The 8,261-nt window shown below is 39.9% G+C and overlaps 1 long non-coding RNA gene across 1 annotated transcript; it reads left to right on the top strand.

Moving 5' to 3' along the window:
* The first annotated feature begins 2,413 nt into the window (after positions 1 to 2,413).
* On the top strand, positions 2,414 to 7,418 carry LOC115800890 (uncharacterized). Its single transcript, XR_004021702.1, has 7 exons — positions 2,414 to 2,489; positions 3,603 to 3,652; positions 4,044 to 4,316; positions 4,443 to 4,729; positions 5,017 to 5,234; positions 6,000 to 6,158; positions 6,656 to 7,418. It is a non-coding gene; the product is annotated as an uncharacterized LOC115800890 (long non-coding RNA).
* Positions 7,419 to 8,261: the final 843 nt, after the last annotated feature.

Here is an 8,261-nt window from a genome sequence, read left to right as displayed (position 1 = left end):
CCTCTTTCTAGCCACCTCTGCCAGCTTATCCGGGGGAATGCCGAGGCTTCCCAGGCAAGCCGAAAGATACAATCTCTCCAGTGTGTCTTGGGTCTACCCTGGATCTCTTCCAGGTAAGACCAGGTAAGAGCAATTCAACTGGCTCCACTTAGGCCCCGTTAGTTTTGATGCGTTTCAGCCTTCCGTTTACACGACAGCGTTTCAGAAACGATCTGCGTTTACACGATGACACATGAAACTATGAAAACGATGTAGTTCCCATGCCAGGCCACAAGTTGGCGTTGGTTTTCTCTTTGCAAAGCTTGTTTACGCAAGACGCGCATGCGTAGAGGGACACAGTAGGAAGCGCGGCAAATTGTTTTGTGTGGACTAACGATGAGGTTGGATCGCTGGTGCACACAACGCTGAATTACAAAACGGTAAAAACACAAGAAGCACTCGTGAATCCACGAGTGCTGTTTATCAATTTGCGCATGCGTGGAAAACTGTGGCTGTCGCAACCATAGTGCGCATGTGCGAGTCACCCGTTTACAAATCACCCCGGTTTCAAGCGTTTACACGAGAATGCAAGCCGGTGTGTTTCTGAAACGCTCCACTCTGGATCCCGTTTCCAAAACACATCGTTTTCACTCCATTGTCGTGTAAACGGAAGGCCGAAACGCATCAAAACGGTGCCGTTTTCATTTTGAAACGGTGTTGTGTAAACAGGGCCTTAATTTAAAGGAGTAGTGGTCCCTCTAGAATGACTGCACTCTTCACCTCATCTCTTGGAGGTGCTAATTCTCATGCCAGCTGCTTCACACTCAGCTGTGATCCATTCCACTGCTAGCTGGAGGCCACCACCTGATGAATCTAAGAGAACCAGATCATCTGCAAAAAGCAGAGATGACATTCGGAGGCCACCAAGGTGGAAGCCTTCCGCCACTTGGCTACGCCTAGAAATTATGTCCATAAAAATTATGAACAGAATTTTGCTAGTCGCTACCTGCTAACATATGCTAATGTAATTTCCTTGTTCTGCCTTGAGGATTAATCCAATATGACAATGTGACATCCTGTGTGATGTAAACCATCCAAGGAGTATTTAATTAGTCTGTCACTTAGCACTAACTACCATGTGGCTCGGTGTATGTTTATGAATGCTTGCTGCTAGCCTTAGCACATAAATAAGCATTTCTCTGTCTCATGCATACCGTATTTTCTGGAGTATAAGTCGCACTTTTTTTCATAGTTTGGCTGGGGGTGCGACCTATACTCCAGAGCGACATATATGTGACATTTATAACACATGAACCAAAATACTCCAGCCACTTGACATCTCCGTGAACTGCAGCTTTAAGGCAGTCTTGCGTAACCTGTGGGCGCAGTGGATGATGGACGGAGAGCACAGCTTAACGGCAACTGGGAGAATGCGCCACCCAACTTTCCTGGAAGTCATTGGATGGATCAAGAAAACATGGGCTTCAGTGACAAACCATCCTGTTGGGATTCAGAAAGGCTGGAATAATTGGAACTGCAGCTGACGACGAGTCTGACTAACGCGACACAGAAGAGGAAGCGGCGCTTCGTCTACGGAGTGTACGGAATTGTTTAGAAGTGACACCGAGGATGAAGAATTCAATGGATTGATGGTTTGGTTAACTTGTTAGTATGTTCTTTATGCTATGGTTATCTGAATAACTTAATGTTACGTTAACATACCGAACACGTGTTCGTTGTGCGTCATGTAGCTGAATGTGCTACGTTAGCATAACGTAGGCGTAACCGTGTTCGTCCTGTTCTTTAATCCATTATTATTTTATTTATTTATTTATTTTTTTTAAAGCCTGTCATGTCTGGTAGATCTTGCAAGCAGAACTGTGATCTGAATGCGTTGTTGTGCCAAACATATTTGCTATTTCAAGATGAGCTCTATAGGTTCTCAATAGGCTCTTCTTGTTGATGTTTTAACCCTTTATTTTATTTATCTGAGTTATTTTTCCACATACTATGTAACAGCCAGAGCTGACAGGCTGAAGAAGAGGAAAATAAAGAGAAGAAAAAGGGAGAGAGAAAGGGGAAAGAGCACAAGTCTATTAATCAGATACTTCATCACTTTAACATATAAAAAAATACTATCAGTACTTGCAAAAATAAATTTGTGTGTGAAAAACAAAACTAACAAAGCATGTTACGCACACCAACAATTTTGTTGAGTTGTGATTGAGTGGGCGTTTGTGTCTGTGTCATGTTTGTGTCTGTGTCATCCCAGATAGCAAAACACTTCGGGGCGGATCCGCCTTCAAGTCAGCCGATCCGCCCCACCCTTCTTGCTCTCCGGACTGGGCCCGCCCCACCTACTGACAGCGGATTATCAAAACGCGGCTCCGCCACGGCTCCACGGCGGAGCCCTTCAGCAAACTCGCGCCTTTCCCCACCCCCGTCTTTTTTTCTTTTTCAAAAGTCAACGACTGCTGTCATAAGGAGCGCAGGAGCAGAGCTTCTCTAAGGTAAGAACTGTAAGCTGTTCTGTTAAATATTCTTCATTCATGGCTTTACCTGTACAGTAAAGTTATCCTGGTAGGAGATAATTAAGGTTTTATTTATTTTTTATTCAGAAATGTGAGATTGTGGCAGCGGAGTTAGCTTATAGCACATTAGCTACTGGCCTATTAGCTAACACAGCGGGAAGCTGTGAGGTTAAAAGAAAAAAAAAAAGCTCCTCCGGGATTTATTTCGGTGGGGAAGGCGATGTGATTTGGTTAACTGTCCAGGTAGCTGATGTTACAGCAGACTCAGCACATGAAGGATTTTATTGAGCCTCTCCAGGACTGACTGCAGGTAAAGTTAAGCTAACACAGCCTATTGTTCTCCAAATTTAATCTGAGAGCATCCATCAGGTTAAAGTGGGTCTCACGATTTCAGGTGTTGCTGTAAAGTATTTAATAAGCTTTAGAAATGGATTTAGTTATGTCTCTGCTAAGACTTTTTGATTCAAATGTAATTCTTTTTTTCTTATCCTTGAAAATGCTTCCATTTTAAAATTGTCCTTTCAAGGATTGAAAAGTGCTTGATTTTGGGGCACAGTGCTTGAAAGTGCTTAAAACTGTAACTGCCTTAAAAATATCTGAATAGTTATCTTATGAGATGGAAACGAACCTGCACGTCTGCATATGAGCATCTCCCCAGAAGACAGTCTGTGAGAGAGTGAGCGGACCTTTAGGAGGTCACATTTTTTTAACCGGCCAGACTGGGGCTTTAATTATTGTTGGCTGGTTGGCTAGAAAACCGCAAATTCCAGTAATGGATAAGACCAGTATGGAATTATAATTAAGTCAGAAGAAAACAATCCTTGCAAATTCCCCAAGTGTAGGTATTCACTTCTCGCGAGTAAATTCAACAACTCCTGTGCGTTGAAAGTGTATGAACCCTATTTATTGTCTTTGCTTGACCTTAAACTTTTCCACAATGCATATTTGGACTCTGACTTACTGAAAGTCCCTATTGATACAATTAAAATACTTTAAATTACCAAAGTTTAATATCCAACATGCCACAAAAAGAAAGATTTTCTGTAGTTTCATCATTATAATCATTAATTTTATTTATGTCTTCTGTTACAGATCAATTCAGCCTGCCTTCCCCCCTCCACCTTGTCTGCTACCTCACTGAAGTAAGCCAAAATTCAATCTTAGAGTTCATTTAGACACTTTTTCTAAAACTGCAAATAATTTCTGCCAGAAATATTATGTGTGTGTTACAAGGGGAGGGAAACCTGAGCTTGTAATATGCTATCAGAAATCTTGCACACGCACATCTGTACTTAAAAAGCAACTGTAATGGACGTTAAGCTTTGACTGTTATAATATATTCTTCATTTAAAAAAAATAGCTGTTATTGCCAGTATAAGTGGCTATAACAGCTTCTTCTCTGTTATAATGTGTAAGTTCTGTCATTTCAATGTTTTGTCCTGTGGTCTAGGTTGAGGCTTGTTTGCCTGCTTTAAAATCCTGTCTGGTCTCAGAATAATAACAAAAATGTGTTTCTAAAATTTTTATTTTTAGATAAAATGAATAGAAAGACTCTACCTGTCTCCAACTCCACCTTAAGAAGGAGGGCCCGTGTAGACGTAGAAAACCGACTTAAACAAATGCGGGATGACGCCACAAATTTAATTGACTTTCAGATGACAACAGAGAGGAACCTTGACCATGGACACATCAGTGAAGAGCATTTTCATGAAAGTCACACTGGAACTGATAATCCACACTGTCTAGACACTGAAACCGGTGCTGGTTTTAGTGACCCTGAACAGGATAAGCAGAAGAGAATGGATGGTATTCAAATCACAGAATTCGAAAGCAATTAGAGTAGTGTACAGCTTGAGTAAAGTAAAAAAATACACGTTTTAATAATGACAAATGAAGTATTAAGTATTTTTATTTTTCTATTCTGCTTGACAGTCATTTCTTTGGGGACTCTGACAGTGACACAGAAGAAGTTTACCTGAAAAGGAAAGCCAGAGCTGCAGTAAGACGCCCACTACAACCACCTGCTCCAGTTATCCAACCTCCACCTTTCACTGGAGCTAGCATCCACACAATTGCTTCTTCTGCAAAAACTCCATCACCACCACTGCTTGCCCAGATGGAAAATAGACCAAGAGATGAGCCAACTCCTTCTTCAAGCCATGTCTACAGGCCTACTTGGAAAGGGGGACGGTATGGCTCAGACACAATTACCTGCTCTGGTAAGCAATCTCTTAAACAGCTAGTATTCACCTTTCAATGACTGATAATTACATCACAAATTCAGTTATTCTCAGTGTAACATCCAAGTGAAAATAAACTCATCGAATGCAACAATGCATTTCTTCCTGAATGTACACTGATTTTTCCAAAAGTGTATACAGTAAAGCTTGAATAATCGGTATATTGTATTCTTTGTAAATATGAATACTACACTATAGCCATTTGCCATGTAATCCAGTTATTGGAAAAGATTACAGCAAATTTGTCTCATTTCTTCTTCCAACAGCTGCAGAAGTTCAAATATTGAGCTTACTGGAGTACATTAAACACCAACAAGACCAATTAACCACCAAAGTAAACTATCTGACCAACAAGCTGAACTCAACTGTCCAAGAAAGAGAAATACCTGACCCTGTACAGTTTCCACTACAATCAATGGAGGAAGTGGAGAATTTTGAGAAATGGCTCAAAGATCCTGCTAACTCTCACCTGAAGCAGAGTGTGGTGAGTTTTCATCTGATTACCATTCTACTTGACATTCAACACAAAGAAATCCCATTTTTGTCAATGTCATGGTTTTGTATAATACGAATGATGCTGTTTATAATGAAAAGCTGAATGTTAAATATTACGAACAGCCAGATCCAGGTTTTTACAGTCCGGATAAGATGTGGTTATTTGCCAATACCCGTGTTCAATTGATAATCTGTATCTCTCACTGAAAGACTGGAAATGCTTCTTTGTGAATAAGGAAATGTTCCACTTAACTCAAATGGCATTCCTAACTTTTTAAAATGAAATGTGAGAAATACGTGTAAATAAATTTACAAAGTATGTTTGCATTTATGTGTGTTGGCTGTGCAGCTGAAGTGAATTTATATTTAATCACACTGACAACAATCAGTTATGTTTAATAAAAGTATTAAACTGTTTTATGTGCACTGGTAAAATTAATTAAAGCACCTGTCATAAAAGTGAGGAAGACCATCCAGCAGCACAAAGTGCTTTTATGCAGACTCCGTACTTTCATATTACCATTTTGACCAGGGATAAGTAGTAAGAATTGCAAAATGAATAGCCCTTTCAGGAAAAATGTAAAATGATTATTTTTTAATTTTTCTATATACCCACATTTGAGCTGGCACACGGGACCTTTTTGATAACTCAAATACAAATGAAGCTGTCTTTTGTTGTTGTGTTTAATTGCCTGCAACTTATTTTTTGTGAAATGTGTTTAAACTTTTCCCATTATTTCCTCTCCATTTTTAGATTTCTTCACTGGCAGCCATCGGGGGGCTGATGCAAGAAGTATCACATGGAACATTCTTTCCCGCATGTTCCACAGTGACATTGGACAGAAGATAAATTGGACAGGGGCCAATGGAAAGGGAGGTTTCTCCCAGATGGCATCAAAAACAGTACTCTTGGGTAAGTAATTGTAATAGATTTTGCAAATGATTTGATTGTCATGGTTTAATGAAGCACAAATCTTTTAACTCTGAGAGTCGTATTGTATCATTTCATTGATAATGCCAGTTATGGGCTTTGGAGGACAGTTTTCAGGTGTACCTTTATTCCACTCACTGATCACAGCACTCTTTCAAATGAAAAACTCCCCTTTGAGATCTGTGATGTTCCTCTGTGGTACATAGTTGGATACCCAGACATGACTGCATTGATTGGCAATAACTGATGCTGTTAAATATTAAAGATGAGTTGTAAATTTTTGGAGTTTTTTCCCCACTATGTCCAAAGCTTACAATCAACATGCTACACTTGCTGGCCACTTTATTAGGTACATGATGCCAGCACTAGGTTGAGCCCCCTTTTGCCTTCTGAACTGCCTTAATTCTTCATGGTATAGATTCAACAAGCTGCTGGAAAGATTTCAAAGCTTTCATATAACATATACCTTGTGTGTATAGATGCAGTAAGAAAGACCCACGTGTCCCGTGCTGCCACAGAAGAGGAGATTCGGAAACATGCCATACGATGGTTCAATCTGGCAGCAGACAGAGGAAGAAGGCGGCGTCCTCCTGTTACCATCCCGAATCAATGCTGAGGACTTCAGTTTGTTATTGTTACTGTTATTGTTCCAGAAATGGTTATCTTTCAGTTATTTGTCTGTTAATGTTTTAATGAAGTACAGTAATGAATCAATGCATCACCTGCTTAATTAATTTGTGATAGTATTTCCTTTCTTTGCCATTTTACTTTTTCCTTTACTGCATTTTGTTAAAGAATAAAGAAGTGTTAAAGGATTTATAGTAAATAAACAGTATTCTTGATACATTTATGATCCCATTATTTTTGTAATACTCATATGCTCATCTTGTTATTCAAATGGAAAATTAGGCTTTAGATAAGGATGCCGTAATTGTTAAAGATTTTTCATTTTCCCTAAAATCAGTCTTCATGTCCAAATAGATATTTTAGCTTTAACTGTAGCTAGCATGGCTACAGCAATTTTTAATAAGGGATCCTGAAAATATTCTGGCCAAAATAAGCTGTTATATGAACGGATTCAAAACGGATCCGTGTCGGATCAGTTTTTCCACAGACGGCTCCGTAAAGGATCCGTTTTGGATAACCTGAAACGTGGACGGGTCCGATTTGTATCCGGTCCTGATCTGTTCCTCAACCGTGATCCTGATCCGTTACTGATCCGTCCCGCTGTGCAAGTGGACTCCGATACGGACCGGTTTTGCGGGTCCGTTACGGAGTCAGTGGCACATCCGGGGCGGATCGGGGGCGGAGTCATTTTGCTATCTGGGATGGAACGTACTTACCAATGAGGGCAAAACGCTGCAGCTCCACCCATCAGAAGCCAGAGGCAGGTACGGAATCCATTATTATTTTAAATTGCCGTTCAAGATGGAATTTCTGCTCTGGGTCTCGGATTCTATCAACCCCCCCCCCCCCCCAAAAAAAGTGCAACTTATAGTCCAGTGCGACCTATATATGTTTTTTTCTTCTTTATTATGCATTTTTTGGCTGGTGCGACCTATACTCCGGAGCGACGTATAGTCCGAAAAATACGGTACACATGATAACTTCTGGCTCCATAAAACCAATATGACAGTGCCCAAAACACTAAAAATGTTGTTAGTTTTGCAGGTGAAAACGATGACTGAATGAACAAGAATTAACTTCAGTCCAAATACGAGGTATTTAGTAGAAATGCAAATGTTAACTTTGAGGTGACACTAGAGATAGGCCAAAGCACCTCTAAAGTTAGTATCACTCTCATCATCCTCTGGGGACCATGAATATTTGCATATACTGTTAAAGTTATCTATCCATTATTTGTTGAGAATTTTCCATCTGGGATGCAGTATCAAAGTGAATGTCATACAAGTTTGAAAGTTTTTAAATTCAACATTTATTCCTTCCTGATAGCAGGCAAAATGACATTTTTGTGTTATTTTGTGAACTGCTTTAGGTCGAAGTTATTTGTGGTGAGTAAATTTAGTCTCTCTTTATAACTGAGGCTATGAAACTGATTTGTAAATAAATATCACAAAGCTAAAC

The sequence above is a fragment of the Archocentrus centrarchus genome, chromosome 21, assembly GCF_007364275.1.
Source record: "Archocentrus centrarchus isolate MPI-CPG fArcCen1 chromosome 21, fArcCen1, whole genome shotgun sequence".
Taxonomy (NCBI): domain Eukaryota; kingdom Metazoa; phylum Chordata; class Actinopteri; order Cichliformes; family Cichlidae; genus Archocentrus; species Archocentrus centrarchus.
Note: the sequence above shows the minus strand (reverse complement) of the source record. Positions and strands in the feature narration are given on the sequence as shown.